A 16,974-nucleotide genomic window follows, 5' to 3' on the forward strand; every position below is an offset into this window, starting at 1 on the left:
GGAGGTATTCGATGTCCAAACAGGGAAAAGGGGTTGTTCCAGACAGAGGGAACAAAGGGCAGGGAGGCACGGCTTGTTGAAGGAAGTGGAGGAACGGTGTGTGGTCTGTGTAGTATGTGGAGTACAAGGGGGAAGGAGGTGGTGGAAGATTATGAAGGAACTTGAAGGCCAAGTTAAGGATGATGGAGTACTCATGAGAGTGTGTGTTTGGGCGGGGGAGGTGATGTTATCCTTTTGAACCCAAGATGATCACTCTGGTTCCTGTGGGGCTGAGTGGATCAGAGCAGGACACATTTGTGGGAATTAGGAGAAAGCACTCCACCCCCAAGGAAGACATAGTTCTGTAGACCCGTGCTTACAGAATGGAGCCTGGCCTGCTTTTCAGTGCCTACTAACTCTGAGCCAGTACCCTTGTGCAGTGAACAACCTGTACAACTGTACATAACGGCCATGGATATTGAGGAACAGAGAAATCAGAAGACTGTAGAACATTTGTTGACAAGTCTGCCTAGTCCACTATAAACACCTTGACTTCTGAGTTCTTGAGCTCCACATTCATGTTTGCAGCTCCAGTGCAGGTAGGAGATGCTCCAAATGTTTGCTAAGTAGATTTTTCTTTGGCCATTTTTTTTTTTCCTTTAGACTTTCTGTTGTGTCGTTCTCTTCTTCTAAAGTCGTAGTGGCTTCCTGTTCACACACACCTGTTAGGTGTTAGGAGGCACTGTGTCAGGCACTGCCTCTTTAGTCCTCCAAATATATTCTCCTCTGTCCATTCGACAGAGACTAGGCCAGGGTCAAACAGCTAGGAAGGTGGACAGGGACCTTTCTAAATCATTGAGAGGCAGGTCATGCTGTGTGTGAATCTGTCAAGTTCTTGGGGCAGGGTGAAGGTGGGGAGCAAGGCGGCGGCATAACTTCTGGTAAGGATTCTTGAGGTTGAGTCTCTAAACCTTGAATCTTAGAATGTCAGTGTTGAAAGGGATCATCTGGGGCCTCATTTTACAGATGGGCCACCAAGGCTCAGAGAAGGGCTGGAAATGGTTCAATGTCACTGAGTTAAGTTAGAGCCAGAGCAGGACCAGGAACCAGGTCCCTTGACAGGTTGGGAAGAAAAAGATAGATATCAGGAGTAGAGATTAGAAGAGAAAGACCAAGGGAGGGATCGCCCTCTAGGGATGGTATCTAACCGTGATGGGTATCAGTGAGGTGGCCTGGGGTTAGCTCAGGACAACAGAGTCCTGGGTGACTGTGTGAAGGGGAAGAGCAGGCAGAGAAAAGAGAACTTCCTCAAGGTCTGAGCAGGTCTCTAAACTGGAATCCATTTGGATCCCGCCTGGCTTTAGACTCTTTTTAAAAATTTTTAATTTTTTAATTTTTTTTTTTTTTTTGGAGTATAGCTGCTTTCCAGTGTTGTGTTAGTTTCTGCTGTCCAGCAAAGTGGATCAGTTATGGGGGTGGGTGGGATGAATTGGGAGATTGGGATTGACATATATACACTATTGTATGTAAAATAGATAACTCATGAGAACCTACCGGCCATAGGCTTTTCAGACAAAAAGTTGATTTCTTGTTCTGGGCTGATGGCCAGGAAAGACTTTGCTGTCAGCAGGCTGCGGACGGCTGCTCTTAGGGCGCTGGGCAAGGTCGGAGAGAAGGCCTGGTTCCTCTTCCCGGCGCCTCCAGCCCAGGTGCCCTCTGAGGGCCCCATTCCAGTTCCCAGTCGCTGCCTGCTCGGGGTTTTCCTGCTTCTGGGTCTGCATCACAGCCCCTCTTATGTCACATTGCTTCAGATCCCACTAAGCATTTGTCTGAGCTGGAAAATCCCTCAGAGCCCGCCCAGGCAGCCCGTGACCGTGACCGTAGCGGCAGGAAACTGTGACAGTGAGGCTCGCGGGGTATGAGGTTTATTCTTGGTGTGTGGTTGGGAAGGGCGGGGCTGCATGGGGGTGGAGTGGCATGGGATGGTCAGGAGAGAACAGCGAAATCCCAAAACGAGGAACCCCTCAGAGAATTTCCGGCCAGTTTTCCTTCCCCAAGTGGCCTCTGCTTCCAGCCCCCAGACTGTCTCCCTGCGTTGGGTCTTCATGGAGCCTCTTGGGGAACATTTCAAGACCCAGGGTCCAGCCCCTCTATTTTAAATAGAGCAGTGTTCATGTCAATCCCACACTCCCAATCTATCCCTCCCCACCAATGGCAACTTTATTTCAATCCACACATCCTCCTTGAGGAGCAGGTATTAATCCCGTTTTACAGATGGGGAAACTGAGACTCAGGAGCACGGTGTTGTACACCTACTCATTCATCCACTGACTCATCAGTTACTTACTGAGTCCCCACCATATTGTAGCCACTGTCCTGGGTGAGGCAGAGGGAGCCCAGAGTACCGTCCCTGCCTCAAGTGTACGCGTATATATTCTAATGGAGGATTCCAGCCATGAGCAAATAAGCCCATCAACAAGGAAGGTACCTGCAGGTTGGTATCAGGAGCACACAGCGCGAGGAGATGGACCGTCAGTGGGGGTATAGTCGTGGGTTTTTTTGTTTTGTTTTGTTTTGTGCGGTACGCGGGCCTCTCACTGCTGTGGCCTCTCCCGTTGCGGAGCACAGGCTCCGGACGCGCAGGCTCAGTGGCCATGGCTCACGGGCCCAGCCGCTCCGCAGCATGTGGGATCTTCCCGGACTGGGGCACGAACCCGTGTCCCCTGCATCGGCAGGCGGACTCTCAACCACTGCGCCACCAGGGAAGCCCCTAGTCGTGCTTTTTTGTTGTTGATTTTTGGCCGCGCTGCACGGCTCACTGGATCTTAGTTCTGCAACCAGGGATTGAACTTGGGCTCCCACAGTGAAAGTGCCGAGTTCTAACCACTGGAGTGATGGGAAATTCCCTATAGTGGTGTTTTAGAGAGGATGCTGGGGGAAGGTTTTCTTCACAGGTGACATTTGAGCTAGCTTTGGATGGGTGAGAAAGAGCCCAGGGAATGTTGATCTCAGCAGGACCAACAGTGAGAGCAAAGGCCCTGGGGTGGGAAAGGCCTGGTGGGTTAACGGGAGCTCCGGGGAGGGACTCATGTGAACAGGGGGGAGAGTGGGAGGAGGGGAGGTGGGAAAGCAGGTGGGCCTGGGTCACGGCAGCTTTCCAGACCCCAGGGAAGGGATGGAGGCATCGGGGGCTGGCAGGGGCAGAGGATGGATTTTAACCCATAAATCCAAGCCTCCGTGGCCAGCCTGTGCCCCATTAGCCCAGGCCTCAGCCTTGACTCTGAGCTAGGCTTGGAGGAGGGGGAGAGGGGAGGCTGGCTGGGACCCCACCTCTGCTCATGGTGTGTCATAGGACAGGCAGAGCCACTCCCCGTTTCCCAGCTTTGGAGCCTGTCAGGGTTGTGGGTTCCCCACTGAACAACAGGAACAAATCTGGGGGGCATGGGACAATCAGCCCTAAGGAAGGAGCCGCTGTTCCAACCCAGGACCCTGCCTTGCCGGCTGCCCCCAGACTGCTGGGCCTTCCACCTTCCTGCACTCACTGTTCCCTCACCATCGAGTCGGCATCGGCCCCACCTGGGTTCAAATCCTACCATCAGAGCCAGTGGGACAGTGAAGGAGTCATTTCGTTGCCCCCCTGAGCCTCACTTCCCTCACCTGTGAAATGGGCTCACACCTGTCTGCTCTCCTAGGGCTGTGGGAGGACATTAAATCTGATGAGAGTGCTATTAGCAAACACGGAGAGCCTGCTCTGGGCCAAGCTTGTGCTCATTGCTCTGCGTGCGGTGTTTACCTTATTGTCATGTGCACGACATGGGGCAGGGATTGTTATGGGAGCCGGCTCTGTGGGCACACGGCCCGTGCAGTCATGCAGGGCCACGATACAGTTCCAAGGGCCCTACAGTGGGTTTTAAACTCAGCCATTGCTGTCTTGAAATTTTTAACAATTTTTTGACAAGAAACCCTGCATTTTCATTTTGCACTGGGCCCTGCAAAAATTATGTAGCTAGTTCTGACTATTATGTATTCATTTATACACTCAAGAGATATTTATGGAGCCAGGCATGGCTTAAAGGCCCTGGAGAGAGAGAAGTGAACAAAACAGAATTCCCCACCTCCATGGAGTTTACTTTGCATTACTTGGATCAGAGAGGGTAAGTTATTTGCCCAAGGTCACACAGTGAAAAGGGGGTGCCCAAATTACAACTCAGAGCTCTTAACCACAGTACCATTTCCCCTTCAGCCTAAGGCTGGAAAGTGTCGAACAGCACATCAGGCAAGGAAATAGCCACAGAGTTCTAAGGGCTTTAGATGTGTTAACTCATTGCAACAGCCTATTTTAGAGACAAGGAAATGGAGGTCAGAGAGGATAGGTAACTGGCCCAGAGTCACACTGCTGGTAAGGAGTAGAGCTGAGAAGGGGAGCTCAAGTAGATTGGCTCAGGGCCACGCTCCTAGCCCCTCCAGCACACTGCCTTTCGAAGTCATCACTCAGGAAATGGTGGCTTTTTATAACTCTTTTAGTCACCACCATTTTTGTTTTTGTTTTTGTTTCCGGAGACTCCACGCATATACGAGGAGTGATCCCACCCAAAGTGACCCATATCACTTTGTGCGGAATGAGGGGATTAACAGATGGATGAGCAGGTTCCTTCCAACTATGGGGATAACATCGACAGCTGCCCGTCTCCCCCTGACCCCAGCTCTGACGTGATTTATCACCGGGTCCTTGACATCCAACCTTCATTGCCTTGCCTTCAGCCAGTGATGAAACCTCTCCATGTTCAGGATGTAGAGAACAGGGTCTCACCTTCCAGGAAACAGGCCGGGCTGAAGGGAGGGGGCGCTGCGGGGAGCAGTGGTTCACAGCGATGGTTATCGCTCAGTACAAGCTTTCCTTTTCCTCCCTCCGTGATGACAGGGTTTGTCCTAGGGGTGCCCTCCCCTCGAGGCTGTCACTGTTTGGAGGGTCTTGTCTCCCACGTTTAGGCTGATTTGAGGAACTGATCGGTCTGGCAGACCTTAAGCCCTGGGTGATTTCTGGGGCTCTGCCCATACTTCCCACTCTCCTCACTGGTGTGTGACATGCTCTGTCGTTCATTCATTCCTCAACAAGTAGTTACTGAGTACCTACTATGCGTCGGGTACTCTCCTAGGAACTGGGGATACAGCAGAGAATAAAGCAGACAAAAATCCCTGCCCTCAGGGAGCTTATATTCTAGTCCAGGATATTGCCAACTGGGGCTTCTTTGGATCGGATGGCAGACTTGGGGAATTTTCCCTTCTTGGGCACTGGGTATTTTTTCACTCTTACAAATATTATCAAGTTTTGTCTAGGACACAGTTAGGGTACTTTTTGTTTCAGGTAGGAGAGTAAATCCGGCTCCTGTTACTCCATTTTTGCCAGAATCAGAAGTTTTTCCTTATGAGAAAGCCTCTAGGCCTGGGAGGGGCAGGACTTAAAAGCTCATCTGTTATTTATACCTTCATGTGAATGAGTTTCTGAGCTCCTTTCTGAAGCATTGTGGTTATAGGAAGTGAAGAACCGAAAGACGTTAAATTAGAATATAGGACTTAGGAGATAAATCCAGCAAGTTCTCATACAGCCATAATTTCATTTGAATTCATCATCACCTTGCAAATCTGCCAACAAGTCAGGTGCTTCTATGTTCATTTTACGATGAGGTGAAGGAGGTGAAGGTGAAGCTGGGAGAGCTTAAATGACTAGCTCAGTCACACAGCTAGTTAAGACTCACAGCTACTAACTTCTGTCCTCGAGCTCCTTCTAACACACTGTGGGTCAGGGGTCACCATGGGGAGGGGAGAGGGCAAAGGGCATCTGTGATCCCCAACACTTGTGCTGATTTGGTTATTTCTCATAACTTCTGCTTCAGCTTCCTAGGGGCGTAAGTCAGCACAGCTCATGTTCCCTGAGCAGCAGCTACAGCTTAGAAAGACAGAAAGAGAAATCAGACCAGAATGTCACTTCCACGAGGGCAGGGGCCACATCCGTTTGGTTTACCCCTAGGGCCCCCATGCCTAGAACAGCACCTGACCCCTCGTAAGTTTTCAAGGACTATTTGTCAAACAGCAGAACACGACGGAATGGATTTGGGGAATAAACAGACCATGAGGAACACCTGCCTCTGTTGCCGTATCAGTAAAATGGAGCCACGTCTCTGCCTTTTAATGCTGTTTTGATTTTGTTGTGCATTGTATGCTTCATGAGGGCAGGGGATTTTTGTCTGTTCCACTTCCACACTGTGGTGTCCCCAGCATCTAAAACAGTGCCTGTCACGTAGTAGGTGCTTAAGAAATATTTGCTGGGTGAACAGGTTTCGGTGAATGTGTAGCGCCAGGGTTAAGAGCAAGGAATTTGAAGTCAGAGCTGAGTCCTGGCTCTGCCACTTACTAGCTATATGACCTGGAAGATGCCTGTGAACCTCAGTTTCCCCAATGCTTACACTAAGGAGTGTCATCGTCTCTACATCCAGGTGTCCTGAGGATTAAGTGAGGTTGTGCAAATACAGTTCTTAGCATAGCTTAAGGAGCAAAGAAAATGCTCCAAAGTTATAAAGTTCTCGCGTGTCTAAGAGTGAGGGTGCATTTAAAAAAAATATTTAAAACAGTTTTTAAAAATTGAAATGTAGTTGACGTACAATAGCTTGTTAGTTTCAGGTATTTTACATAATGATTTGATATTTGCATACTTCATGAAATGATCACCACGAGTGGTCTAGTAACCATCTGTCCTCATACAAAGTTATTACAATATTATTGACCATATTTCTTATGCTGTATATTATATCCCCATGACTTATTCATTATACAACTGGAGGTTTTTACCATTTAATCCCCTTCACCTATTTCCGCCACCCTGAACCCCTCCCTTCTGGCAACCACCTGTTTGCTCTCTGCATCTATGGGTCTGGTTTTTTTTTTAACTCTTTATTTTATCTTGGAGTGTAGCCAACTAACAATGTTGTGATAGTTTCAGGTGCACAGCAAGGCGCATGAGTCTGTTTTGAGGGTGCATTTTTTCAGGGTTGTTTTTCTCCAAAAGGACTTTTATCCCTTGGACTCCTCCCAAAGACCCCAGAGGTTGTTCTCCTGAAAGATGAGGCTGCGTGGAAAATAAATTCCTATCAAATCTCCATTGACATTTTAGGTGCTCCTCAAGCCCGCAGGGCAGGGCCCCGTCCTGCCTTACGCTGGCTTGATCCTGATGCAGCCAGATTCACCGTGGGGTCACCAGGCTCTGCTTGACTGCCCTGGTCTTCTGCAGCCCTTTGAAGTTGGGCTGTGTCTTTTCTTGTCTCGTGGTTGGCTGGGCCTCAAAGCTCACAAGCAGGCCGTTCCGCACCAGGGTGCAATGGGTGCTCGAGAGATCCCCAGCAGAGATAGGGAGTGAAATCTAGTCCTCCAGCAAAGACAGCTGCAGATAAAGTGACCACCCCGGGCTCTGCCATCCCCACTGAAGCCCTTCAACCCTCATCGATGGATCCAGTCCAAGTCTGGGTCTTGGCCCACTCACAGGCCAGAGCTCTGGGTCTTTCTGGTCTTAACTCTTTGGGCCTGTAGACTCCATAAGTGTAGGTCAATTTTTGGTTTAGCAACTTCAGTCATTATCAAGGGAAGATTCTGTGGCTTTGAAAAGAATGACCAATGAGGCTGACCTTCCTCTGGACTGCAAGGGTGAGGGAGCACTTCAGAAGAGTGAATAGGGAGGCCTCTGACACCGAGGGCGTGGGAAGATGCAGAAGATGAAGTAGGTAGGGTGCTGGGCACAGAGAAAGCTCTCAAGTCCTGAAAACAATTATTACGTGAGTTTGAGAGTAAGGAGGTTCCAGACCGGAGTGTCCATATCTTTCTTTTGACATTCAAAAGTCCTACCCATCTTTAAGGCTCGTTCACAACCCACTTATTTGGAGAATTTTATGGAGCTTAAATTTCTCCCAGCCTCACTACTACATGGTTCTCCTCCCCTTCTGCTCTGCTCCACTGCAAGCTCTCCTTAAACACATGTATATGTGTGTGTCTGTAACTAGCTTGTGTGCTTTCGTTCATTCATTCAGAAACAGGCAGTATAGTCCAATGGTTAAGAGTGCACATGGGAACCGGGTAGCTGGAGGTCACTCTGACAATTACTACCTGTGTGAGTTCAACAAGTTACCCACTTTTTCTCTCTGCCTCAGTCTTCTCATCTCTAAAGTGGGCACAACAGTACCGACCTCATCAGGCTGGGTGATGGTTAGCTAAATGACTACCTACAAAGCACTCAGAACAGTGCCTGGCACATAGTAAGTACTCAATAAATAAGATACCATTCTTATCCTTTTTCAGCAAACATTTATTAAACATCTCACAACGCTGTGTGTATAACTATTACTGGGCTCGTGGAGATAAAAGATAATGCCTGCCTTCCTGAACTCTCACTTTAGACTCCACACCAACCTTTGGTAATTTCTCTTTTTTATCGGCAGGAAAATGTTTACTGATAAATTCATGAAAGAAGGACAGTTATTCCTTCTCTGATCAGAGCTTGAACTGCCCAGGGTTACTTTTGTCTTGTGTCCATTGTCTTAAGGACCAGAGGGTTTACAAAGGGCTCTACCACTCACATACAAAGTTATTTCTTCTCCCCTGAGGCTCGGTTTCCTCAACGGTAAGATGGGAAGTGGGTGGTAACTTCTGCCTTTTAGGGTTTGCAGAGCAAAAACAAATGAGGCAAAGCTCATGGAGGCATCGCAGAGCCTCAAATGCCTTGCATAGGATAAAAGTGAGGGCAGCCTCTCACAACCCCAGTGAGAGTTTCCTAGGAGGGCAGGGCCAGCTTCTTGGTCCCTGACAGGATAACACACACTAGGGCCAAGTGCAGCGTCTCTGTCACTTCATTAACAAACAGTTTACACAGCAGACCCAGTGAGAGTCAGAACTATGATGATTGTCAGCCGCAGAAGCTCCTCTCCAACAGCTTAGGCAAAAATAGAAATGTGGGGTGATGACTCTGGGGGTAATTGGTGTATGCACAGGAAAAGCAGAAGTGCAGCCAAGGCCTCAGGACAGCTAAGGGGTTCACTCATGTGTTCTCTTGCTGTCTGTCTCTGCCATCTTTTCTCTCTCTCTGCCTGTCAGCTCTGTTCCCTCAAACCAGCTCCCTCTATGTGGCAGGAGCGTGGCCATCAAGAACATCCTGTTTCCTTAGAGAGAAACTGGATTTTCTTCCCTAGATCCAAACCAAAAATGAAAAAAAAAAAAAAATCTCATGGAAAGATTCTGATTGGCTCACCTTGGGTCATGTGTTTCTTCCCGGGATCAATCAGCTATAGCGGGTGGAGGGCAGCAAGGGGAGATGGAGTTGCACAGCACAGACACAGACACTAGGGACCTACCCAGCTAGCAGGACCCCAGTCGGGGAGCCTCCACTTCAGCCCCTGAGAATGTCTGAGGCTGTCCTCTTACAGCACTTTGATTGTGCCCTGGCCTGAATGCACGTCGTTTCCCCCAGTAGATTAGAAGCTCCACAAGAACAAAAATGATACTGGATACTCTTTTTTCTCTCTTCCCTCTCACACATAGGATGGGAACCTTAAGCACACTGCTAGTCACATGGTCATGGAATGTCCCAGATAAGAGATCACTGAACTAAGGCACAGAGACAGAGAGCAATTTGCCCAAGGTAACACGGCTCAAAGTAGATGCCAGGTCACCTGCCCTGCGATTTCTGATTGCTTTCTCTCTCTCTTAGGGTTAAAGGCTCCAATCCTCATTCTTACAAGGAAGCCTCTGCATAGCTCAGTCACTTCCTGCCTCTCCAGGCTTATCTCATACACTCTATATAGATCTTCAAGGTGGTTATTATTTTTATTGCTATCCCTATCGTCGCCGGAGGCACCCACACTGATCCACTTCCCTCTCATTAGAGATAAAGGAATTTCTGACTCTACATTCCAGCCAGGGGTAACTTCTTTCTCAAATCTGCCTCGCCACCCCCTACCTTCAGAGCTTTTGCACTTGGAATTTCCTCTGCCTGGAACACACTTTGCTAGGGCTGCTGTAACAAAGGACCACAAACTGAGCGACTTAGACAACAGAAATGTATGGTCTCACGTTCTGGATGCTGGAAGTCTGAGATCAAGGTGTCAGCAGGGTTGGTCCCTTCTGTTCCAGTCCTCTCCCCCAGCTTCGGGCGACTTGCTGGCCATCTTTTATTCCTTGGCCTGTAGATGCCTCCCTCTGATCTCTGACGTTATCTTCACATGGCATCCTCCCTGTGTCATATCTGTCTCCGTGTCCAAATGTTTGATAAGGACATCAGTCACATCGGATGAGGGCCCACCCTCGTGACCTCATGTTAACTTGATTACCTCTGTGAAGACCCCTGTTTCCAAATTAGGTCACATTCTGAGGTGTTGGGATGTGAGAACTTGAATCTCTCTTTGGGGGGAACACAGTATAACCCATAACAAACACCATTTTTCACCCCCTTCCCACCCAACCAGACATCCTCCTTATCCGTCCCATCTCAGGCGAGCCTTCTCTGAACACCGCAGACCTCACCCGGCCCTGCTGTCTGCCCTCGTGTATTCTTCCTTCCTATTTGTTGTGGATGGCTGGTATCTGCTTGTGTTGTGATCTGGTCAGTACTTGTGTCTCCCTCAGATGCTCATGCTTCACGAGCATGACTGTGCTGTGCACCACTGCAGCCCCAAAGCCCAGAACCTGACTGTCAGTAAAGGGTATCAGTAAATGCCCGTGGCCTGAATGAATGAACGATTGAGAGGTTAAGCTTCACTAATCGCAAAAGCAAAGAGAAGTTTCTAAGCAAGGCCCTCAGAGTCAGAGAGATTAGTATTTCCTCTGGAGGGAAAGAATTTGCTCCAGAATCTACCAAGGGCCAAAACCCTGCCCTCACCTCTTGACTAATGGTCATGGCCTCTCGCTCCTACCCCATCACCCTGGGAGAATCCACTCAGCATAGCTTTGCAGGGAAGGCCTCAGGAACCTCGGGGAAGCTGGAGGTGAGTCAGAAAGGCTGGTTAAGTGAACAGCTCTGAAACCTGACCCTTGGCATGGAGCTTGGGGGAGGCGGGTTCGCAGAAGGTAACAGCACTTGCTTTAAAATTCAAGGGGCCTGAGGGAGCATCATCTTGCAGAAAAGCACTCTAGCTGGTAAGCGGCCAAGTGTGGCCCAAGCTCCAGGTACCCGGGGTTGCTCTCCCACCACTGCCTGACAGTGTGGATTTTGCCGGGTCCAGCCCTCCCTGCGGGGCTATCCTGCACTCACCTGCGTAGGAGATGCAGCTTTAACCTTTGTGGCCTCTACTCTCCCTTGTGTGGGTGGAGAGACCAGGTGGATACGTCGAGAGACCTTCATCTGGCTCAACTGAAGCAACTCGAACTACCGACCCATAAAGGAATTCCAGCCCCCCGGGCTTCCCAGGACCCCTGGGGAACACCTCATAGGCGGTAGAATCCCAAAGGGAAAAAGGAAGGCCTCCCTAAACCTAGCTCAGGACGAGGGCCAAGCTGGAAAAAGTGACTTGCAGGCCAGTCACCACGTTTTTCCCCAGTGAAAGGCTGACTCATTGCAACAGGCCTGGACTGGCTGGGACTCGAGCCGGTGGCTTGGAACATGCCTGGGCAGTGAACGCCTTGTCTAAAGGCTGGGTGGTGAGAAGCTGCGGGTCAGGGGAGCTGAGGCCGCAGCCCTGGGGAGCACCCGCACGCAGCCTGGGAGCCCAAGGGAAGCAGGGGGAGTGGGGGTCCCTATTTTCCCTCCCCCTCAGACTCTTGGGGGCCTGGCATAGCACAGCAGGAGCTGGGTAAGGTCTGGAGGGGCCCTAAGACCCCAGGGGAATTAAGTCCTAATGTCGAGTTATGGTGTTTCCTGCCCCTAGGACATGCAAACAGAAAACAACACTAAACTTAAATGTAGAGAAAACGAATAAGGTCTTGATTTGCTTCATGAGCATTTATCCCCAGGCTTTCCTTTGAAATATCAAAGTGGAATTATTTTCCAGCAAGGGGGAAGATGGAAGGGAACTGGGGCTGCTTTCCTAGTGCCCTGAGCACATGTTCAGTCTGCCCTTGGGGTGGTTTGGCGTGATGCAGAGTGCGGAGTTTGACTCCGATGGGCCCCCCAGACCCTCTTCCCTCCTCGTGCCATTGTCCATGTTGACATCCAGGGCTTTTGGGCAAGGACTTTTGAGTCATGCGTTGGTTTAAATCCCGGCTGTGCCATCTGCTTGCTGTGTGACCTTGGGTAAGTCACTTGATCTCAAGTGACTAAATTTCTGTACATGTCAAATGGAAAGTACACAGGATAAATGCATGCATAGTGCCTAGGGCAGCACATAGCACAGAGTATGGCTTATATACAAGATCTCTTCCAGCTTCTCCGTTTATGCCCTACCGAGCTGCTTTTTAGGAAAAAATGGTGTCAGTCATTCACACTTTAGTGTGAATAAGCTCCTGTCAGTGTCATTCCTTCTTTTCATTTATTTACTCAACAAATGCCAGGTACCTGCCTGGTACCTCATTTGAGCGAGGGGCTATTACTCTAAGTACAGATTTTTCTTTTTATCCTCACAACAGTCTCTGCAAGATCACTCATATCCTCATTTGCTGGTGGAGGAAACTGAGACTCAGGGAGGTGAAAGAACGTTCCCAAGCTCAGACAGCAGAGCCTTGTCCATTCAGGAAACATTGACTGAATTTCTGCCCTGTCTCAGAATGGGGACTAGGGGCATAGCAGGCAGTGAGTCACACCCCCATCTTAAGACCCTCATGGGCTACTGGCTGTATTTGCACATTTCTGTCATCCCTCTAATTGTTAAAGTCCCTGAAAACCTTGTGCATGTGGTCAGGGAGCGCCTTCCCCTTCCCTCCAATTGCCTGTCACAGGGAGTTGCCTTCTTCCTAGTGTGTAGGACTGGCCCTGCCCAAGGCTGAGCTACCAGATCAAGAAAGCCTCCTGCCTTTTCTTTCCACCTCATTTTCTGGGGCTCCGTTGAGTAGATTTCCAAGACTACCTCAGAAGTCCGTTCTTCTCCCTTCTTTTGCGCTTCACGAAATAATACATATTACAGAAATAACACGTGTTCATTGAAAAAGAGAGAGAGACAGAAGAAAAGAAAATAAAGAAAAGCAAAACTTTTCAAAGTAACGGTAACTCCAAGTCTTGCTGAGATGGTTAAAATTTTATTGTATCGTCTGCCAGACCTTTCTCTTATGCAATTAGAATATAATTAATAGTGATAATGATAACACTAATTTTAACTAACCCTGACTTGAAGCTTCCTCTGTACCAGATACCGTTCTAAGCACCTTAAAAATTTTAACTCATTTATTCCTCACAATAGCTCAGTGAGCTGATTATTACTGCCCTCATTTTACAGGTGTGGAAATTGAGGCAGAGAGGGAGAACATTTAAAAGTGTACATGTTACTCTCCTGTTTTAAAATGGGAGCATTCTGAAAGCACTGTCTTTTGACCTACTTTTCTCCCCTTAACAATTAGAAATTTACCTTCTCAATTGTACTTTTTCATGACTCTTTAGCATTCCAACCTTCATGCATACCATGAATTATTCAACCAGTGTCCTGTAGGCCACTTTTCTGATTTTCAAGGTTTTTTTTAAACTATGAATGACACAGAGATGTCCATCTTTGTAGCTTAATCTTTTTTTTTTTTTTTTGCAGTACACGGGCCTCTCACTGTTGCGGCCTCTCCCGTTGCGGAGCACAGGCTCTGGACGCGCAGGCCCAGAGGCCATGGATCACGGGCCCAGCCGCTCCGCGGCATGTGGGATCCTCCCAGACCGGGGCACGTACCCGCGTCCCCTGCATCGGCAGGCGGACTCTCAACCACTGCGCCACCAGGGAAGCCCTGTAGCTTAATCTTTGAAAACTTGATGAATCCCTCCCTGTGATAACTCCTGGAAGTGGAATCGCCTCGTCTCGAGATATACCTGTTCCAAGGCTTCTGGCGCCCCTTGCAAGTTTTCTCCCAGAGCAGTAAGACTCCTGGGAGGCTAAAGGGATGTGAACCGTCACAGCCCCATGGAGGACAGCTTTGGTGATACCCATCAGAATGACAGATGCTCATGCTATGACCCAGCAGTCCCCCTTCTGGGAGTTTATCCCATAAATATCATTATACACATACAAAGTGACATCCATATGTTACAATTAGTCATTGCAGCCCTGTTGGTAATAGTGAAGGGTCAGAAGTAACCCAAATGTCCATAATAAGGAACTGATCAAGTAAATGACACTGTCTATACAGTGAAATCATATGCAGTTGTAAAAAGAATTCCAAGGGCTTCCCTGGTGGCGCAGTGGTTGAGAGTCTGCCTGCTAATGCAGGGGACACAGGTTCGAGCCCTGGTCTGGGAGGATCCCATATGCCGCGGAGCAACTAGGCCCGTGAGCCACAACTACTGAGCCTGCGCGTCTGGAGCTTGTGCTCCGCAACAAGGGAGGCCGGGACAGTCAAAGGCCCGCGCGCCGCGATGAAGAGTGGCCCCTGCTCACCGCAACTAGAGAAAGCCCTCATGCAGAAACACAAGCCTTTCTATGTATTCATGGGAATAGCTCCCCAAGATATCGTAGGTTAAAAATAAGTGCAGGCTACTTAAAATAGCCAGGACATGGAAGCAACCTAAGTGTCCATCAACAGAAGGATGGATAAAGAAGATGTGGCACATATATACAATGGAATATTACTCAGCCATAAAAGAAATGAAATTGAGTTATTTGTAGTGAGGTGGATGGACCTACAGTCTGTCATACAGATTGAAGTAGGTCAGAAAGAGAAAATCAAATACCATATGCTAACACATATATATGGAATCTAAAAAAAAAAATGTTCTAAAGAACCTAGGGGCAGGACAGGAATAAAGACACAGACGTAGAGAATGGACTTGAGGACACGGGGAAGGGGAAGGGGAAGCTGAGACGAAGTGAGAGAGTGGCATGGACATACATACACTACCAAATGTAAAATAGATGGCTAGTGGGAAGCAGCCGCATGGCACAGGGAGATCAGCTCGGTGCTTTGTGACCACCTAGAGGGGTGGGACAGGGAGGGTGGGAGGGAGACACAAGAGGGAGGAGATATGGGGATATATGTATACGTATAGCTGATTCACTTTCTTATACAGCAGCAACTAACACAACAATGTAAAGCAATTATACTCCAATAAAGATGTTTAAAAAAAAAAGTGCAGGGAGAGACAAATTAAAGGTATGGGTCTATCAGATACAAACTACTATGTATAAAATAGATAAGCAACAAGGATATTTTGTATAGAACAGGGAATTATAGCTATTATTCTATAATAACTTATAATGGAGTATAATCTGCAAAAATACTGAATCACTATGCTGTACACCTGAAAATAATATAATATTATAAATCAACTATACTTCAATTTTAAAAATGTGCAGAATGGTGTAAATAGCATGCTATTTTTGTATGAAAAAAGGAGGCAAGTGATAGCCCTCATTTGTAGTTGCATGTATAAACACTGATAAGCTCTAACATAAGTTAAAACAGTACCTACCTGCCTATTTACGGTGATTTTGGCTGGGCCAGAGAGATCAAGATTAAAGAGAACGAATCAAGACAGGAGAACAGTTCTTTTCACTGATCACTTTTTGTGCTTTCAGATTCTGAAACTATGCTGTACGCCTATTCAGAAAATTCTAGCTCTTAAAATTTCCCTTCCAGTATTGTTAAATTTTTTTTAGGTATGATAATGCTATTGTAGTAATTTTTTTAATGGAATACTTCCTTTTGAGAGATAGTGAAATATTTACAAATGAAATTATATAATGTCCCGATTTCCTTCAAAATAATATTTGAATGGAGGAAGCAGGATAGTATATATATTACAGATGAAAGTGATTGGACATGAATTGATGACTGTTAAAGCTGAAAAGCTGATACATAGCGGATTCATTATGCTCTTCTGTTTACTTAAAGAAAGAATTTATTGAGGTAAAAGTCACATAAAATCAAGCACCTTAAAGTGAACAATTCAGCGGCATTTAGTACATTCAGAGCGCTGTGCAGCTACCACCTCTGTCTAGTTCCAAAACATTTCCATCACTTCAAATTAAAACCCTGTACCATCAAGCAATTTCCCCCCATTTCTCCGTCCTTCCAGCTCCCGGCAGCCATCTGTCTGTGTTCTGTCACTTATCTATCGTGGACTTATCTATTCTTGATATCTCATATAAATGGACTCATAGTATTTGTGACTTTTTGTGTCTGGCTTCTTTTACTGAGCATAATGTTTCTGAGGCTCCTCCATGTCGTAGTTTGTGTCATGCTACGTGTACATGTTGTAGTGTAGAGCACGTAGTACTGCATTTCTTTTTAGTCCTTTGCGTGTATATACCACATCACGTCTATCCGTTCATCCGTTGACGAACACTTGGGCTGTTTCCACTTTGGGGCTATTGTGAATAGTGCTGTTAGGAGCGTGCTTGCACGTGTCCCTGTCAGAGTACCTGTTTTCAGTTTTCTGGAGCGTGTACCTAGGAGCACAACTGCAGTTATATGGTCATTCTATGTTTAACTCTTTGACACGTCACTCAGCTGTCCTCCCCAGCAGCGGAACCATCTTACATTCCCACCAGCAATGTAGGAAGGCTCCAATTTCTCCACATCCTCGTTAACATGTTTTTTCTTTATTGTAGCCATCCTGGTGGGTGTGAAGTGGCATCTCATTGTGGTTTTGATTTGCATTTCCCTGATGACTAATGATGTTGAGCATCTTCTCATGTGCTTCTTGGCCATTTGTACATCTTCTTTGGAGAAATGTCTGTTCAAGTCCTCTGCCCATTTTAAAATTGGGTCATTTGTCTTTCTGTTGTTTCTGTCTACTTTCTTATATGTCTTAAATTCTCCACAGTCAAAAAAACAAAAGGTACAAAAATATTAGACATTTTATTAAAAACTTTAAGAAACACACATCTCCCCTCC

Source organism: Neophocaena asiaeorientalis, unplaced genomic scaffold, assembly GCF_003031525.2.
Source record: "Neophocaena asiaeorientalis asiaeorientalis breed wild unplaced genomic scaffold, Neophocaena_asiaeorientalis_V1.1 scaffold130, whole genome shotgun sequence".
Lineage (NCBI taxonomy): Eukaryota > Metazoa > Chordata > Mammalia > Artiodactyla > Phocoenidae > Neophocaena > Neophocaena asiaeorientalis.